Genomic DNA, 20,159 nt, shown 5'->3' with positions numbered 1-20,159 from the left:
CACCATCTGCTGAGTGCGATGAGCTCTCACCTGGGGAGGAAAACACTGCCACAGGGACATGTCGAGCACTGCTCCGATGTACTGGAGCCTCTGGGTTGGCGTCAAGTGAGACTTCTTTAAGTTGAGGGAGAAGCCCAGCTTGTGGAGGGAGTGGCAGGTGACTGACAGATGATCCAGGACTTGCTCAGGAGAGCGCGCCCTGATCAACCAATCGTCCAGGTAGGGGTAGACGTGAATCCCCCCCTTTCCTGAGATGCGCTGCCACCACTACCATGAGCTTGTTGAAGACCCTCGGGGCGGAGGACAATCCGAACGGCAGGACCCGAAACTGAAAGTGCGAGTCGCCAACCGCGAACCTCAGGTACTTCTTGTGCTTTGGATGGATCGGCACATGAAAATAAGCGTCCTTGAGGTCCAGAGACACCAACCAGTCCTGAAGTTGAAGGGCCTGGAGGACTTAAGAATAACCATCTTGAACTTGTCCTTCCTGAGGAGTTTGTTCAAACCGCGCAAGTCCATGATGGGTCTCAATCCCCTGTCTTTCTTTGAAATAAAAAAATAAGGAGAATACCATCCCTTGTTCCTGCCCGCTACAGGCACCAGTACTATGGCACCTTTCTCCAGGAGGGATTGAATTTCCTGTGCAAGGAACGGATCCGGACTCTTCAAAGATAGATTCCCTGGTGGATTGTCGTGAGGCCTCTTCCAAATGGGAAGACAGTAACCGTGGGCTATGATCTCCAGAACCCACACATCTGAAGTAATGGCACGCCATTCTACAAGATGATGCGCCAGCCTTCCCCCAACCGGCGAACCATGGGACATGGCCTCATGACTGAGCTGAAGCGGCTGCGGCGTTGCCTGAGGGCAAAGAGGCAACTGCCCGAGCGGCCTTGGCACCTCGAGTACCTTGTTTTCCACCTCTGGCACTCCTACGGTGGCCCCTTTGACTAGCAGCTCCTCTCGCTTTACTAAAGGATGAGTAATAACGAAAGGAACCTCCCCTCCATTGCTGTCCCCTAGGACGAAAAGGCGGAGGTTGTCGAACTGCAGCGCTCAACGACTTCGCTGCAGCTTTTGAGGTCTGCAACCTCTCAAGGCTCTCGTCAGCCTTGCTGCCAAAAAGATGTACACAATCAAAGGGAATGTTGAGGAGCCGGGCTTGCACATCAGCAGCAAACCCCGACTTCCGCAACCACGCAAACCTGCGTATTACGGTGCTCGCCGCCATGGACCGGCTGATGCAATCTGCCATGTCCAGACCCGACTGAACGGCCGCACACATGGCATCCTTGCCATCCTGGACCATAGCAAGAAAACCATCCCGTTCGTCCCCTTCGAGAATATGTTCAGCCGCTAAGGAAACACAGTTCCACAGAGTGTGCGTGAAACGTGACAAGGCACATACAGAGTTGGCTGCCTGAAGAGCCATACCCCCTGAAGAAAACTCTTTCTTTGCCCAACCATCAAAACGCTTGTTGTCCCCATCAGGAGGGAAGGTAGGATACGACGCCTGCTTTGCTGGGGCCATAGCCGCCTGCACCACCAAACTCTCTACAGAGTGGGGTGCGTGGTCAAGTAGCAGGGGTCGCTATTGGCTGGGCGGTATTTTCGCGGCAAAGACTTGCCCACTGCCGGGAGACTCTCCGGAGCAGTCCAAGCCGCCGCCACCATCCTTTGTAGAGCCATATGGAACGGCAGTACCGGGTCAGTTGGTGGACCTTGGTCGAGGATATCCGTCAGGTCATCCTGCAGAAAATCCCCTGGGGGAGCAGACCACCCCAAGTACTCGGTGACCATTGACATAGGGCGCCGGTACGAGGGTATAGGTAATAATTTTGCCACATATATGGTCGCCGTAAATAATACCGCCGGGAAAATGTTGTGGCGATATTATTTGGGTGTCCATATATATGGCGACAGGGGCAACAAAAAAAAATTTAAAAAAAGAAATGTGGGGGTTGTGGGGGGGTGTCCCCCGCATGTTCCATGCAATAATGTCGCCACAAAAAAAGACCATTTTTCGGCAATATTTTTGTATGGCGATATTTTTGTGGCGACATTATTACATGGAACCGGTACGAGGACTAGGCCAGGTTCAGGCCTACACAACTCCACCTCCTGAGAGGTGTCCAGACCACTGGCGTCGTGCAGCGACTGATGCAGGTCCTCAATCTGGCTATGTCCAGAGATAATCTCGACTGGTACCATATCAGGAACCATCCCATCTTCAGAACCCTCATCCACCTCAGAAATATAATCCAGATGGTGGAAAGTGGGCACAGAATGGGGGACAAAGACATGTTTGGCCTTGGCCAGAGCCTTTCTAGGGGGTTCCACCGTGCCACGTAGTACCTCCGACAAAACAGCCTCGAAAGGCATCGAGGGAATCGGCGTCGACGTTGAGCGCAGTCTGACAGCATCAACGGCTTCGACACAGGCCTCGAGGGTGGATCCCCGAGCGTGTACTTCGACAGCCTAGGCGCCGATGGCGTTGACGACTTCCTTGGAGGCAGAGCCTCGAGAGAGTCCCTCGACGACCTCCGCGCCACAGGCGTCGACGTCTTCTTCGAAGACTGCACAGGTGCACACGGTCTCGAGCGCGTCGGCGACCGGGAATGACTAGAACGATTCCCCTTGTCCGAGCGGGACCTTTCCCGCGAATCGTGGCGACCACCCGAGCCCGAAGGCATACGAGCGGTGTCTCTAGTACAGTCACGCCCGACCCCACTCGGAGGCGCGAATGGACCGGTGCCCTGCGATTCAAGAATCGCCAAAATGTTCTTTGCCGAAGGAAACCCATTCCTCCGGAGTCACATGCTTGGTGGGATAAGCAACCCGCCGACGGGCGGAGTCCTCGGACGATGACGGCGACCAATGACGGCGCTTCCTTGAGTACCTCGAAGAGGAGTGGTGGGACCCACTCCGGGACCGAGACCCCCTAGACTTACGATGACGATGCAGAGAGTCGCCCCTTGAATGGTCCGTCGAAAGGCCAGTGGACCTCGACTTCCGGGGCTAGGACACCTTATCGACCGACAGCTTCTTCTTACGCTCCCGCAAGGCCTTGGACGTAAGCGACTGGCAGTCGATACAATTATCTGTGTCGTGGGCCTCCTCGAGGCACCAGAGGCAGGCGTTGTGTGAGTCCGTCACCGACATCTTGGACCTGCAGTCCCCACATTTCTTGAAGCCCGGACGCGGGGTGGAAGAAGAGGAAGACATCCCGATAAACTTCACAAACGAACAGGTTAGAAGAACCGAAAGAACAGAAACTCCAAAGAGTCGAGGCGCACCGAGATCTCCGAAGCGAACACGTACGCGGAAAAAACGGAACTGAGGCTACGGGCGTCGTGCATCCTACCTATAATACCCGGTGACGTCGGCCATCGGGGGAGGTCCTCCAAAACGGCGTATCGACGTCATCGACGCAGGACGCAGAAAGAGTTTCCGAAGCAGCACAGCTGTGGTGATTACTGTCATAGATATGGAATACGTCGGAGGACTCAATCCCCTCGAATAGTGGTGTGGTTAGGTATAAACATGCTGTGACGGGGAAGGGAACCAAACTATCAAACTGTACAAAAACAGTACATTGTCATAATAGATGACCCACTATTCGAGGCCCACTATTTGGTGATAGGAAAACAACTGAAATAAGGGGTGGGAAGAGAAGGGAACCAGACATTAAAGCATACTTAAAATCGTCATACAGAATCCCTAGTGCCAACATAAACAAAGCCAAAGTATTTCTACACCCCTGGGACATATGGAAATACAAATGCTTCATCATCATCAAACAACTTTTATTCGGTATTCAACCTTCAAGTACAGAAATGTTAAAAATCCCATTACAAGTTTCACTTAAATAAAAACTGAACAACAGACACTGAAAATAAAATACTATACAGCATTATGTAAAAAGCCAGCTAAGAATTGCACAGTTAAGCAAGATGCATGGAGAGCCTTGCTCGCAGCCTTGCACAAAGACAATTGCGCACATCAGTTACTGACGGTTCCAGAGGGAGGGAGGGGGGACTAATTCCAAAACACAGCCAAATGCCACCAAAAAATCCAGATCCACTTAAGTATACTGCCTTGGTAATGCTTGCTTAAGGGAAAGATAATGACGCTGTCAAAACAATAGAGTAAATATGCATTCACAGTTTAATAGGAGAGCAGGACTTCTAATAAAACATTATCAATCACAGGTAGGTTCAGTATTTGCCCTAAAATTCAGTGGACCCAAATCAGATGCAATAAAATGTGCTCGGGCTGGTAAGTATCCACAGTCTCTTTAGAAGTGCTTAAGGCGAGTATTAAGTTCTCACTGAAGCAAATGGGACAAAGTTAGTAAGCAACCCACATGAATGTAGAAAAGGCAGGTAAGTCCCGGTTCTACCTTACAGGTGTGAATATGGCTACAAACTACCACAAGGAGGACCAGAGGAGACCCCAATTAAGTGATCCAGAGGTTGGTTTGAGAACCAAAAGCCCCAGAAGACAATGCAGCACAGCACTGGGAAATGCGTTTGACACTGGTTTCCGTAAAGTCCTGATCCTGGACCAGAGGGACGCCCAAGGGTAAGTAGAGGGTAACTCAATAGTTAGGCTAATAGTTTTACTGCATTAATTGTGCAATGTACCTTTAGAGTGGCCATTGGGTACTAACAGGTTTTTTAAATCCTACTCTCAGCCATTTTGTATTAGGGGCTTCCTTTGTTCAGGGAAACCATGAAATAGGCCTAAATCGGCCATATTACACAGGTGGTCTCTCTGTGAGCACAAGGTGGCAGGTTCCACAGTGGCTTGAATTTGTCTAGACCACTACACTTCTTGTAAGGGTGGACCTGGAGGTTTGGTGGCTTTTGAGGTTAGTGTGATTGACTGGCAACCAACACCTTGGTTTTAAGTCCCTCAATGGGATTGCTGAGCTGCCAGAAACCAGCCCCTGTAAGTGAAGGTACATATATTTATTTTTATGGTGATGTGGTTTACATGAAACCTTCCACAAATTCAAACAAAATAAACACAGTTCCACAATATACACATATATAATCTCATAAAAAATGTAACAGTTAAAATCAATATCATTTAAAAAACCAACAAGTGCAATAATTAGTGATATGTTCACTAGCCACATCAAACGAGCAAAACAATTCTTTGCTTTACAATCCAAAATCTAATGTCTGAGACTTTCGATGGTATTAGGACATTTACAAATATGACATTCCATTGAAGCAGCTGCCCCAGTAGGCATAGCCCAATGCCTTATTCTTTCCCTTCTAATTCTTTCCCTTCTATGGAATTGATTTAATTTAAAGCGCAAGAAAACCTGGCTGATCTTCTTACAAGGAAAACACTTAAGATATTTATTGGCACGTCCCCCTCTTTCGCAGAACCTTAGCATAATCGCGATAAGAAGAATATTGAGACAAAGACTCAATGGTTATCCTCCAGTCATGTTGAAAAAATTTGAATTTAACTGCCAGGATTACCCATAAATTCCATATCAGATGATCCCATTTGTGCCAATAGATTACTCATACGAGACCTAAACAAATTGGCAGAGGGAACCGTACCAAGTTCTAACATCTGGTGAAAGTCAACAAAAAGAGAATTAGTCGTAGGCCTCAGGCACTTCAAATAGTTCACTAATTGTCTCCACTGCTGTCTAGCATGTAAAGAGATAAGGTTAAGTTTGTGAAGTATCACCAAGTTCAGGAGAGATGTAGCCTGTCCCAATACATTCTTCCACAGAAGATCTTGCATAGTGTCTAGACATGGACCCAAATCAACAGACGCCATGTCCAGCCCGTACACTATGACTAAATACTACCTGGGGAAGGTAGTGCCAATCGCGGACAAAAGGGAAAAACCACACACTTTTCTTACAATGCGCTTCATATGGGACCTCAAAGACATAATTTCATGATTCAGCGTTTCTTTCCACATATTTAAGGATGAGGCATTGGTCAAATTGTATACCACGTAACGGAAAGAGGACACCCTCTCAAAAAGTCCTGATCTCAGTGACCATCACATAACTTTAGGCTTTTTCCCATTAGAGAATACAACCACTTTGGACTTCTCGACTTTCACCACCAAGTTATTTCTCATGGCGTACTCATAAAAGGTATTAAGCTTCCAGAGTAGGTCCTGCGGAGTCCTGTCAAAAATGACAATATCGCCCACGAAGGCCAACCAGTGGATGTTAAGGTGGCCCAACTTAACAGGTAGCAAATCATAAGTGCGCCAGAGTTCCTCAATATCACACAGGTACAAGTTGAAAAGTGTTGATGCCAGAGTACAACCCTGCTTGAGCCCTACATTGACCAATATTTGCCTAGAAACAGCTATATCCTTATTGAGTTAAATTCATAGCTTAGAATCTTGATGTAGCAATGCAATAAGCTGAACAAGCTTACGAGGAACCTTAAATCCGAGAGGTCTATCCCAGAAACATTCACGCACTACACAAGCAAAAGCCGAGAACAGATCAAGGGAAGCTATATAAATGTCCACCCCCTGGGATGCTTTCACTTTGTGCAGTAGATGCTTCAGTACCGTTGCATTGAGGGAAGTGCTGATTTCCTTTCGAAACCCCACCTGAAAGCGTGAAAGAACATTATATTTGCTCAGGGAGATGTTCAGCTCCCTTAAAAGGTAGATTGATTCCACTAGCAAATTGTTTTCTGTCAGTGCAATGGGCCTATAGTACCCGGGATCCTGGACATTGCCCTCTTTATAGATTGAAATTAGAATGCACTCAGTGCAGCTAAAGGGACCCTATTTGAGCGATAGATTTTTATCAAACTAGGGTTTAGGACAGAGGGCCCAAGCAACTGGATCCCTTTTCAAAAGAAACGGAGGGGGACGACCCGGAGCTCGAGAAGGTTTGAGTCTATCTATGGCCCATATAATGTCCTCTATGTCCGAAGGGCAAGACTCATCTAGCACGGGTTTGCCAAATACATCGGGATAACAGGCAGCCATGGAGGGGAGGATGTCAAATTTTTTGGAACAACAAGTGATCCATGTACTTTCTTGGATAACATCCCCCCCTGGAAGCATGAGCAGGATCATGAATTTTATTAATACAATACCAAAATTGTCTAGAATTGGAGGAGTGTCTTCATCATGTACTGATTATCTTTCAAATAGAGGTCATATTTAAGGGCTTTAACAAAACTCCTATGTCTTTGACCCTCGGATTTCCTTAGTTTTAAAAATTCAACATGGGGGGGGTTTCAAGCCCCTCAGTTGCTTAACAGCACGTCTTTTGAGTCTTTTCGACTCCTTAATTCTAGAGTCAAATTGATGAGAATATGAAGCCGATGTTTGGGGTCCCCTGCCATTCGAAACCAACCTAATTCCCTCAATAATATATATGTCCAGCGGTCTATCACCCAAAGTCATCGAGATACCATCACAAGTTTATTCCTCGCTCCCTCTCAGGTTGACCCGTGTTAAATTACTCAAGAGCTGGCTATAGGTTTTACTGTCCCATCTACACAATAGACTACCCATGGAGGGTTTTATAGGAATCAGCATGGGCAGTACAGCCTGTCTACAGGAAGAGGCCATCATCGTAAAATGTATGTTGAAATGGTCACTAGTCCCTGGATCAAACAAACACAAGTCAGTACATCTAGATGTAATAAGAGACAATACAAACAAAATAGTCAATCCAGGAGGTGCAGGAACCCCTCTGCAAAGTGTAAAGTGGTGAACCGGGCATAGAAATACCCTCTATTTGCAGGAGATCCCAATAGGTCAAAGGAATCCCAAAATAATCCCCTCATAAGATTTTTAGTACAACTGCGAGGTATACAAGATTTCTCATTGAAGACCTAACCTCCGGCAAAATAGATATTGAAATCCCCACCCACGATAATAGCATGCTGGTGTCCCTCAGTCAGCCACAGATCAAATATCCCAGTCAGTATAGCTAGAAAGTCATGGATAGGGTATTTTACAGGATTCCAGTATACGTTGAACAGCAGCACATCTCCAATAATACCCAGAAAACACACATCCACAGCCAAAATACCTTCACAGGCATTCCACAGCATCGAGCAGGAAAGGAGGTTTATATCAATTGCAATAGCCATACATCCACAGGGTCTTCCTTTCGACATGGAGGTAGCTGGACAGGAAAAGATTGAATAACCATCCAAAACAAAACTTCTCCAACACATACTTTCTTGAAGAAACAGAACATTGAATCCACGCAAATCAGGCATACTCTGGCATGCCCGCTGCAGGTTAGCCATACCACATATGTTCGAGGACAAAACCCTAATATTATCTTTTCTAGAATTACATAATTCTTGTACATAATACCACAAAGGTCTTAATTGCAGCCTCAATCCAGTTCTTGATTTAAATTAGTACTATTAGATGTAAGCAGTTCTGATTGCAACGCAGCCAATAACCTCAAAAATAGATAAGGGTTTCAAGACAGCTTCCGGGTGGATACAAATAATTTGATCAACTCATTACTCTTAAGTGGACATATATCATATCCAAGGGATTAAAATATAACTCGCTGATCCCACAACAATTAAATACTATATCTGAAAAGAAACGTGAGACCATCCGGTTATTAACATTTACTGCGAGGGAAATGAATTCAATGTCCCCAGAATTAAGAGATCTTAAAGGGGGAATTTGTGTAAATAACTAACACTTGAACTATTCAACCGCTTGGAACCATGTTTTTGTTGATCAACCTCCCGATGATCCTATGTGATGCAGGCACTACACAATCAGGCCCTGGCTCCCGTTTCTCCATAGATTCACTCCCTGACACTTGCTCAGACAGTGTCCAGGGGCTTTCGAATTTGCTGTTAGGGCCAGTTGTAGAACACACCCGTAAAAGCTCCACATTCATCCTCGTCCCTTTCACCATCTTGAAATGCAATACTTCACCAGTGTTGTACATGATGTTAGACACCACAGGAGGGGATACCCCCAATTGCACTATGGGCAAAGATGAATTGTTGCACTTGGAGGTAGTGGAGTTCAAGTTCCAAAACGATATTGTGCAACTGAGCACCTCTACCCAAGGCTTCAATCAGATTGGGAGAAAAGATAGTAATTTCTCTCTGATCCAAACCAACACCAGATCCCAGTTGTATAATATTATGTTACGCTCACCTGGTATCCATGGGGACGCCACCCAGCCCTGGTTGGATGATTTGCACTCTCGAACCCTCTCCCGGTCCCTTGGTAAGGCCTCTGGTTAAAGATGGGTCTTAATATTGTAGAAGGTGGATTCTCCGTCCTGCTCCTCGTGGCAGGGGCGCGCAGATGTGGGTGGCGAGCAGCGACCAAGTTACTTCACTGGTGCAAGCCCCCCCCTGTGGGAATCCAGGCCTGCTGCGTCTCTGTGGGTTTGCTGCTTTACAGTCTTTATATGCAGTTCTTATGTTCCTCTTAGTTCAAATAATAATGTCTTGCTTCTTTCCTTTTAGGCATGGAAAGGTATTTTGGAGTTGTCATGCAGTTTGAAGATGAGCATGGGCCGGTAAGCGAAAGCGCGGTGTGCGCGATGCTGTCCGTGAGTAATGTGCAATGCGCTGCGCTGTTTCGTCTTTTATATCGCTAACCTGTGTCTTTTCTCTCCTTGCAGGTTGCGATGTTCCTCGCCAGGTGCCATAATGTTGCAGCAATGATACTGACCAGGAGAGGACTACCCATGTAAGAATTGTGTGGCTTTCTTCATTTGGAAGTAAACGTGAGTAAACGCTTACTAATGCTGTCTTTCTTTCTCCTCTTTCCTGGTTATGGTATTCCAGGATGCATGCGGTGCCAGATGATGGAGTTCATACCTTCAGGTGAGTGGAACTGAAGCCAGCGATGGATTGAAGACAGGATACTGTTCCAGGTAAGTTTCGTAGTGTTCTTTCTATCTCTGCAGGTCCTTGGTTTCAGGTAAGCTGGCATCAAAGAACTGGACACAGTGAGCGTTAAACTGCCCACAGCAGAATAAAGCAAAGCATGTTCTGCTGTTTGGATGTGGTTTAAATAGTCTCAGGTAAAGTAGTCCAGGTAAAGTAGTCCCAGGCCTGCCACACCCAAAAGACTAGACCGCATAGCTCAGTTCCTTGTAACTGAGCTATGTGTGTGCCTCCATGTTGGCTGAACCCCCCCAAGTTAAATAGTCCCATTCTAATGTTGGTCTTCATGATGGTTATGAGCCTGGCACCAAAGGCGCCAGGACTGACTCCAAGAGAATCTTGGATGAGGTTTTAAGGCCTTTGACCTGGCCCTAACTGGAAGGCTGACTTGCCAGTGAGGGCCAGGGGCAAGGGTCATAACATATTATCAGGGTGTACTTGGTAGTTAATATCAGAACCCATCTTGTGACACTGAACCATGGGACTAGTAGACTGATCAACCATAATCAGTGCAGATTTAACCTGTTTTTCGATACCACGTTTTTGTTGCATCATAGAACCCCCCTACTTGCGAGACCCCAGGAGCATATGGTTCTCTTATCGTAGACATACATACATTATCTTGAACATTCAGATCAATAATCGTGTCAATCAATGACATCTGATCTACATGTTTCTTGGTGGCATTAGCAGATCTATGTTTGCCTGCAGGCTGGTTTTTGGTATTTTTACCCTTTTTCCATTCTTTTTCTTTTTTTTGCTGGATAATTAGGGGCATGCATAATTTGAGTCGAACACCCCGCATTGGCACCATCATCATCCATCACCACCACAAAAATCAGTTGTTTCTATCACTGTGCCAACAGAAGGACCCAATGCTTTCATACACTCAAACAGAAGTGATGGAGTCCACATACTCTATGGAATCAAGTTCTACTGGAGTCCCCTCATCGTGAGTAGCATCCAACAATTTTGGGGTATTAACATTGGACCCATTGTCAGTCTCAACCCGATTGAGGGGTATCAGGGTAATAAGGTCCACAACATCAGACTCTCTATTATACAGCCTCCTCAAATAGCCCTCGACAAAAGACAATTTATCATGTATTGCTCGCTGATAATGTTGCAGTATTCATCCTCACAGCAAGCACTTGATACTAGTTCTATTTGATCATGCAGTGCTGTGAGCTCTTTATTCAAGTTTGGGGAAAATCTAACCTAGTTAACTTCATCCCTTGGCTTAAAAATCTTACCTGGAGGTCTGGTCCAAATGTCTCACACCGGGGATGGCGGTAACCTTGGGTGATGTACATCCCTCACCTCAGACAGACCCTCTACTGACAAATCCGCAGTCCGAGTTGCTATATTTAGACCAGTGGGCAGTGTAGCGTGGACTCTTGCATAGCTAGCCAATCCCAAAGATTCAGACATAGGTTCCCCTGCCAGTGGGATCCCTGGCAACCAACACCTGCCAACATATTTGTATTTCCAGATTTAGTCACAACAGTACCCCCCAATAAGCACCAAGTGCCCACATCAGAACAGCTATTATGGATGTCTGTTACATTAGCCTCCAATTGCCTGCTCGCAACCCGATAGCAATACGAGGTCAGTCATTTCTTTACAATTAGCTGTCCCTCAGTTAATTTCATGAAAGAATCCTCATGGGAATTACTTGGAATATATCCACAAGGGATCTCCTCTAAACCAACTTAGCCCACAGTTGTTACCCCAGTCAAACGATCACCCTCAGTATTTGTCGAATGAGTGAGGCTGACGTAATTCAAATACAAAGGTTTTAGGCGATGAGTGCCATCGCCAACTTGAAGGGGCCGATTGGGGGTCTCTAGATCTATCCACCAGTTGTTTGGGTGCAGAAGCAGGAAAGCCTGCATGGAATCGAACCTGCTTACACATGGGAGAAACATTGGGACCCGTTAAGTGTGGTGCGCAATGTTTCGGGAGCAATGTTAACATGTCCAGGAATGTTAGAAGAGAGCAGATTCTTTGAGGGACCAGTGCTGACCGCCACCACATTAGGTGGCTCCTCTTTCGACAGAGCAATATGTTGAGAAAAATGTTTTCCCCTCACACTCTGCTTCAGGCTTTCCCCATCAAGGTGTCCACAGATTTGTGCCCATCATTCGACCTTGTTCTAGGAAACAATTTGGGGATAGTCAGCGATGCCGGGGCAGACTGAATCACTATCCCTCCCTTAATGTAAGTTGCACCATATTTTCGGTGCAGAGAGAGAAAGAAAGCACTGAAAGATCCTCAGTAAATACACTCACAGGCTAAACCGAAGGTGACCACCCCCAACTTACAACTCCTCAAGGGAGAATATCATCTGCAGTCCAAGTAATGTCGGTAGATGTCACTGATACAAATGATACCCAAAAGGAACCTTATTCAAAGGCCAAAATCCTGCAGTCATCAGCTCTCAGAAGTTCAGCTATCCAAGGTACCTGCACACTTGTCACTCAGCACATCAGGCCGCTGAATGTTATGTGGGAATGTATTACAGCAGCGTGTCGTTCACCCGTCACCCCCGTCCACGACAGATCATGCAAGACAACTTTGCCACCACTTCCCTCACCCTCCGGCACTCTGCGCTGTAATGCAATTTACATATTGAAGCAGAGCCTTCAGGTAGTGAACGCCTCTTGGCAAAAGGTATGGTAAAGAGACTCAGAGTCCAGACCACGCAAGACCACTTTGCCACCACTTCCTCAACGCGCCATATAGGGGAAGCCTGGTTCCTTCACTCAGTTCTGAGTTTTGGAAACTGAGCTGGTTTGCTTCCCTACTCAAGGGGTTTTCATCATTATTGCATTTTTAGGCCCCATCTGAACATACTGGCTGGATGCAGTGGTCTGGGAATATCTCTGGTTTGGGTTTATGGCTGCTGGAGGTCGTTCCATCGTAGGGCCATCTTCCAGGGTCATTTTACCGTCAAGGTGTCCCACCTTGGTTCTGGCAGTTGCCACTGCCTGTAAGGGCTTTGGGAAACCAAGAAACTGCCAAATCTGCTTTTTTCAACAGTTCTGAATTGCCACAACCATTGTCCTACTGCAGAGGCCGTTTTCTCTGGTGTGCATTCCATGTTTGCCTGCTCAGCTGCTGGTGTGATGTGTGCAGGTTCATCCACCTTCCCAGAGTACTCACCTTCACAGTTCCTGCTAGCGGATGGAGGGTCCAACTCCAGTAATGAAAAATTGCTATTCTTTTGGGCAGTTGAGGTCGATGGCTCAGGTCTTAAGCCCCTGGGTGATTGGATCCTTCATTTTGCCACGTGAAAAAAAGAAAAGTTTACTTACCGGGTTGTTTGGCTTTTCCTGCAAAGTTATTTTCAGGAATTAACACTGGCCCAGAGACAGTGAGTTATTCAATGTTGTCGAGTTCTGAAGTCCCCTTCAGCCTCATTTCCCCAGTGGTATACCCTGGGGGCTTCATCGTTCCCTCCGCGCAGGGCTTCTGGGTCTTGAACCCTCCTACTGGATCTCTTTTTTTCTGGGTCTCCACTGGTGCCTTTCTCCATTGGTATGGTCTCAACGTGCTGCAGGTTGAACACCCCCAAGCCAGGTATGAGAAATTTGAGTTTAGAATGCGTGTGTGCATTGTAGCCAAAGCGAAGTCAGATAGGGGTGGCTAGGTTCCTACTAGCTACCCAGATCGAGCTGGCAAGTGGATGGGTGCTTAAAAGTTGTCAAGAGAGTGCAGGAAGAGTAGATTCAGTATGTGTCCAGCTAGACAGAATTTCTGTCGTGGGGATAGCTGCATTCTACTGGCAGAGGTGTTGTGCAATATGTTGTTGGGAATGGAGTATGGTTGCAGATTCGTGAATACATGGCGGCTCGTTCCTACTGTAAGGACTCATGGTGGCAACAAGTAGGACAGACACAAGTGATCACAGTTCAAGGGTGTTTATTGAACAAAAAATGGCAAATGTAAACCTAAATCTAAGATGGGAGCCAGTGTCAACCATCAAATGAAAATAAGGCAGTCTTGGTGGCGTAGCGTCAAATAAAAAGGGCCTATACTAAGATGAGAAACCTATTGCCAAACCTTACGCTAAAACAAAAAGGGGTGTGGGATAGTTTTCAAGAAAAAGAAAGAAGTGTTCTGAAATAATAAGTCAGGATGCGGTAGCTTGGGTCTCCCTTCCCCACGTTTTGAGCATGGGGTAAGATGGGAGCTTGGAGCACAGCACACGCTCAAGCTTTCTTAGCACAAGCCGATAGTTCAGTTTCAGCTAGCACAGTACACGCTCGAGCTGTATTAGCACAAGCCGATTGTTCGTTCCAGCTGTCCGGGCCGCCGATGACCAAGTCCCGTTTCCTTCGAAAGTCTTTTGCCTTCGAGAGCCTGACGTGTTCAAATAACCAAACCAAAATGTTCCTTTAACCAAATGAAAATTCTTTAGGGCACTGACCCCTCTCAAATCTTAGCCACGGTTCATATAGGGTGATGGCTTCACTCCGGGGTCCCCCTCTTCTGGGTGCTGACCCCTCTCAATTCAAATAACCACAATTTATATATCAGTCATTTCACTGGTTGATAGCCTCACCCCTGGATCTCCCTCAGTCGGGCTCGGACCCCTCTTGACTGCCAGTACTTGGTTGATGGCTTCAACCCTGGATCTCCTTCATTCAGGCTCGGACCCTTTTCGATCTGAGCCTCCATCCTCCGGGTTCACTATGGCATTCTCTTGTCTTAGCGGGATTCATTTCCCTTATTTTCTCAATGTCTTTTCCAACAGTTTATAGTGGACATCACTTGGCCGGGTTCACATCTGTCAACACACTTTCTTGGGACTTTAGGCCTTTTCCCCTCTTCTCCTTGCATCCCTCCTTCGGGTTCACTCTTGCCGTTTCTATACTTTGAATACTGCGGGATTCACGTCCCTTTCTTTCACACAGTTTATAGATCAAAGTCTTTCGAATGTAGAGGGATTTTGCTTGACCCTCAGTATGGCAACTCTGACCGATCTTGGCGGCCCTTCTACAGCCTTTTGGTATCTGTAGTCAGATGGGGATCAACCAGAGTCTCTTGCGTTAGCACCCACGTGGTGCCAGTTTTCCTCTGCAGCTGGTTTCCCCTTAACACTTTTTACAGTTCATTCACAGTTCATTGAACTTGGTTCAAACTTGCCACTTTCCCTTCTCGCACACAGACCGGTTCTTATTGGTCCTCCCCTCGACTCAATGGCTTTGATGAAACGTTTGGCTTTCGGCTTCACTGGAGTCAAGGCTGGTACCACAGTCGTGGGAGCTTCCCTCTCTCCTGCTTATCGGCGTAAGCTTGCCCCATGTACCGTTTACATCTGCTGCAAGACACTTGTGCTATTGTTCGTGGTCTAATGTTCTCTTCCACGAAGGTTCCACATGTCTGGGACGAAAAAAGTAAGGTCGCTTCTCTCCTCGCCACCCTTTGGATTCCTGTCGCTGTTCTCCTTCTCTTGAACTGCTGTGCCTGGTTAGCCGTCTTGTCGTGCTGTCTGCCGTGCTTGCCTTGTTCGTCCTGTGCTCTTTTTCTCCACCTTTTATCCCTGAGGGGAAAGAAAAGGGCTGTTAGGTGTGTGTGATTCAGGTTAATTGCCTGACACTGGGATTGGGACAAGTAATATACACGGCTTTGGAATCATACATACTGGGGTTTTGGGGAAGAATAATTAGAAAGAACGTGAATAAGAATGGGAAGGGCAATGACCGGGAGTATTCAGGTAGGGAACAGACCAACAGGGATTCTGAGATTAATAATCTTTGGGTGTAAGCAGGTTTGAAATCTTAGGTGATTGTTTCTGTACGAAGGGGTCATTGGGTTTATGTAGGAGAGATTTAATGGGAGGAAGGGGGCCAGATGTGGCACAGACCATATAGGTTTCAGAGCTATCACCCTCCTCTTCTCCTTCCTCTGTAACATACCGCGTCTCCCTTTGAGCATTCTCCTGAGCATACCCCGGGTTCCCCTACCCAGGTGATATTTCCCTGCTCGTTTGCCTTCATGGTTGGGATAATTGACGGCCAGTCCTTTTGTGGCCACAAGGGGTTCCCGGGATCCACTTGGGAAAACACCCTCAGTCAAATCCCCATGCCCGGAAAAATGCCCGGAAAAATCTATGAACCACGCTGAGAGTAATCTAGCCCATTTTACCTCAATATCCCATGTACCCCAAGGCGGGGCTAGGCATAAGTTAGTTCAATTTGAGCACATCGATTCCTTGCAATGGTCTGCTCTCAAGGGCAGTATAGCCAAAGAGTTACTCTTATGTAAGGATCCTTTTGACCTTGGTCTTCTGGCTGATGCCCTAAATGATTGGGTGGCGGACATGCGACCGCCTAAAGTAAATACTACTTCACAGACAGACGGGCCGTCCAGTCTTTTTGTCCTACCACAGATATTGAAGGTCAACAACGCCTGTCAAGTCCTTATACCAAAGGAGACAAGAGATCAAGCTCTGCAAACTAATGCCTAGAGCGAGGCGCCAGCTAACTCCACTATGCCAATATTGGACAGTGGGTGGAAAACAACAATCCCCATTGTGGTCTCCAATAGCCTAATACAGGAAATATCGCCCTCCTCATTGATCCCTGACCAGAAATCTGACCATAAAGTGGTCAAACCTCCCACAACGATGAAGGCTAAATGTGAGACTCTACCTGCATGGAATGCTCGCCTAAAAAAGGCACACATGCCAACAATAAAGGATACGAATATGCATGACTTCATCATGGACCAAAGAAACTTTGTTATAACCAACATTCGGAAAATAGATGGAAAAGAGACTAAAGAAGGTCTGCGCAATAAGGTCCTTGCCTGGTTGCAGCAGAGAACTGGACCTGGTGTGGTTAGACGCAGTGATTTAAAAATCCTGCTTAGAATGGACCAGAGTGACCGGTGTTCACAACTTAACAGCGACTGTGTTTTAATGGGTTGTGGGGACAGTACATTACCTGCATTTCTCAATTGCTGTAAATATTTCCACAGAGGGCCGTCGATTTGTAATTTGATCCTCTGATGTACCTTAGGGTGCACCTCTGTGTTCTCCTTACCTATCTTTCCAAAGATATGGACTTTTTGAATATCGGCTACTCTAGTTTGTTGAAACTTTCTAGATTAATTCCTAATGACCTATATTGAATGTACTATTCTACATTTCAGGCTCTTGAATGTATTGATGTTGTTTGTTTTGTAAGCGCCCTTAAGCCTTTGGGTCCCCTTGGTGCGCTATATAAATTAAATAAAGTAAAGTAAATGTTTCTCACACAACCCCGGTCTTCCTGGATTGAATGACTACCTCAGGAGGGCAAGGTTTGTCATGGTGCCTGAGGGAATATCCATGTCTTGAGGGCACTCCTGAATGCAAAGTGGTCCTCTATGCGTCAAATGTTAGGCAGCATTGAGTTCCAGATAGTGGGGGCTTAAACGGAGAAGGTGGAGCCTCCTATTCTGGTTGATTTGAAAGAGGGGATCACCAGGAGGAGAGCAGTCCCTGAACCCAGGTTTCTGTTGGGTTGGTAGCGGGTGATTTTCTGTTGAAGGTATCCTGGGCCTGTCTTGTGGAGGGCACAGTGAGTGATACGCATGGGTTTGGAGGTGGTCCGTCGTCCGACCAGGAGCCAGTGGAGAACACGGAGGCGGGGCTGATGAGCTCTCTGCAGCCGAGGGCAAGGAGGAGCCTAGCTGTAGAGTTCTGGACCCTTTGGAACTTCCTGAGTTAATAAGCACAGGTGCCCAGATAGAGGGAGTTAGCATAATCTAGGCGGGAGAGAACAATGGACAAGATTGCTGTGACTCTGTGGGGGAAGGAGAAGCAGGGGAAGATGCATTGGAGAATGCAGAGGTGCAAGAAGCATGATTTAGACACAGTGTTATTAACTGTGGTGAGAGAGTCAAGTCAGTGTCCATGGTGCAACCCAGGTTTTTAACTATGGTGGATGTAGCGGGAGGGCCTAGGGAAAAAGGTGAGGGAGTGGATTGGGGAAGAGAGCTGTGTTAGAACAGTTTTTCTGAAGTGCAACTCCAGGATTAGTAAAACCATACAACTGCGACAGTACAAAACTGCACTCTTAGTATAAGGCTGTAGCACCTGAGCATTTGGTAGCATAGACAGAGAAGTCAGGCTTATCATAGGAGGGATAGAGGGCTGTAGCTTGGTACAAAGACATTGTAGCATACATATGGTCCAAAGAAACACTGAAATACTATGTATGGTAAAAATAAATGGTTTTTTTAAATACAAGTAGACCAAGAGGAATCGTGGGAAAATAAGTACTATCACATTATATATATAAACAAACTCAATACTTAAGGGATACAACCCAAAGGATTACCTTGTTAAGATTGGCAGTCAGCAGTTCAAGGTTAGGTAAACAACCCAAAGGATTACCTTGTTAAGATTGGCAGTCAGCAGTTCAAGGTTAGGTAAACCTATAACACATTCATTATGCAATCAGGTATTCTTGGGGAGTAAAACCAGTTACATATACTTTTTGAATACAGTCAGTAATTCAAGGGTAGTAGACCCTGCCAGTCATGCAGCAGCACTCAGTTAAAGAATCACTTCGTAAACCAACCCTGTTACCAGGAAACATTTCAGAATAGTGAAACACAATTCATTGAGCAGTATAAACCTTTAACTACATTAGGATAACCCCCAGTTATGCCAGGCGAGTCAAACCTAATTTTGTAATAAACTATAACAATTGCTATTCAGATCAGTGGAACACAGACGGAGGTAAGCAAGGCATTTTTACACTATTTTAGGTTTGCACCAGGCAGACCAAGGTCAGCTAAACCCACAGTACACATACTCAGAATGGCACAAAGCTATTCAAGGTAAGTAAAGGACCCTATGACTATTCTGAAAATGCTTTAGGCAGTTTCAGGGGAGGTACAACCCAGGGTTACAAGTTTAGAAGACCAGCAGCTAATCAAGGGGAGTAATACCTATATAATTTTTAAAGGAGCTACCAGCAACTTAAAGGTATGTATAAAGCTAAGCCTGTTTTAGAATATGTATAAAGCAGACCTGGGAAAGCAAACCCCAATGTAACACTTTGGGTTTTACCGTTCTTGTATAACATTGGGTCATTCTCAATGTAGACTTATTCTAGACAGGCTATACAGCAGGTCTGGGGAAGAAAGACCCAGTTGTTGACATTTTACACTTATATTCTATAGGTAGGTGACGTCAACAGCATTACTTTTGGGAATTGGGGGTACCAATTCAAAGGTGAGTAAAATAACCTTATATATACTTTTTAGAAGGGCAAAACGCATTCAAAGTAAGAACATTTGTAACTGCTCATTTCAGAGTGACAGTTACCAAACCAACTCTATTACAAGTAAGTAACTTTTAAACACTGGTCATATTTTTGAAGGCAGAATCCTTTTCTTATCCAGTCCTTTTCATGAGTTCTCTGAGGCAGAAGAGGGACCCTAGTGGTCTAGGCACCAGAGGCATGCAGGATGAGATAGGGCTCAGTTGCAGAAAAAGTCAAATTTCCTGAGGAAGTCTCTTTAACTCTAAAACAAGCAAGTAGTTCACTTTAGAGTGCAGGGACTTCAAAGAAGACACATTAGGAGGATTCCATCAGTGGGCCTGGGCAAGGACTACCCCAGCCAACACAGTACCTGAGCACGGAACAAGAGTTTGCAGCAGGACGTCTCCAGGATCTGTAGCCAAAAACCTGGTCGAATTCCTTGTCGTGAAGACTGAAGACAGGACACTGGAAGGGAATTTGCAGCAGGGATCGACGGGGGAAGATTCCAGGAAAGGGTTTCTTCACAGCTGGACGCGGCTTTTCAGCATCCTAAACTCTGGTGAGGGGACTTCAGGGATTCAAATTGTGTCTCTGGAGAGCCAGGAGGAGGCCACCAAAGTTTCGGATGGCTTCGAAAGACCGTGCACTGCACAATGGTTTGGTGCATTGGGGTATTACAGTCCAGCAAAGTCGCAGTATGTCGTGGGATGCAAAATGCAGATCTTCTTCAAACTAGTGGATCTCACCAGCCTCTTGGTAGGAGTCGTCGTGTTTGGGACCCCCAGGTCGATTGGAAGGGTTGCAGCAGGCTCCGGTTACACAGCAGGCTCTGTGGTCGCTGGAAATCGCTACGGCCATCGTTTCTTCATCTTCCTCTTCAGCTCCAGTGGTTGACTTGTCAGCAGCTTCCACATTCAGAGTATTTATCAGGAACTACAGCACAACTTCTGCATTCTCTCCTTGCATTTTACAGCAAGGGGCAGTATGG

The 20,159-nt window shown here is 46.3% G+C and overlaps 1 protein-coding gene across 3 annotated transcripts in view; it reads right to left on the bottom strand.

Moving 5' to 3' along the window:
* The window catches only part of ELP1 (elongator acetyltransferase complex subunit 1), a 2,667,893-nt gene that overhangs the window by 2,206,584 nt on the left and 441,150 nt on the right, over positions 1-20,159 (bottom strand). The window lies entirely within an intron of this gene.

Source organism: Ambystoma mexicanum, chromosome 6q (assembly GCF_040938575.1).
Source record: "Ambystoma mexicanum isolate Mex_15411 chromosome 6q, UKY_AmexF1_1, whole genome shotgun sequence".
Classification (NCBI taxonomy): Eukaryota; Metazoa; Chordata; class Amphibia; order Caudata; family Ambystomatidae; genus Ambystoma; species Ambystoma mexicanum.
The sequence above is the reverse complement of the archived record's forward strand: the minus strand, read 5'-3'. Positions and strand labels throughout refer to the sequence as shown.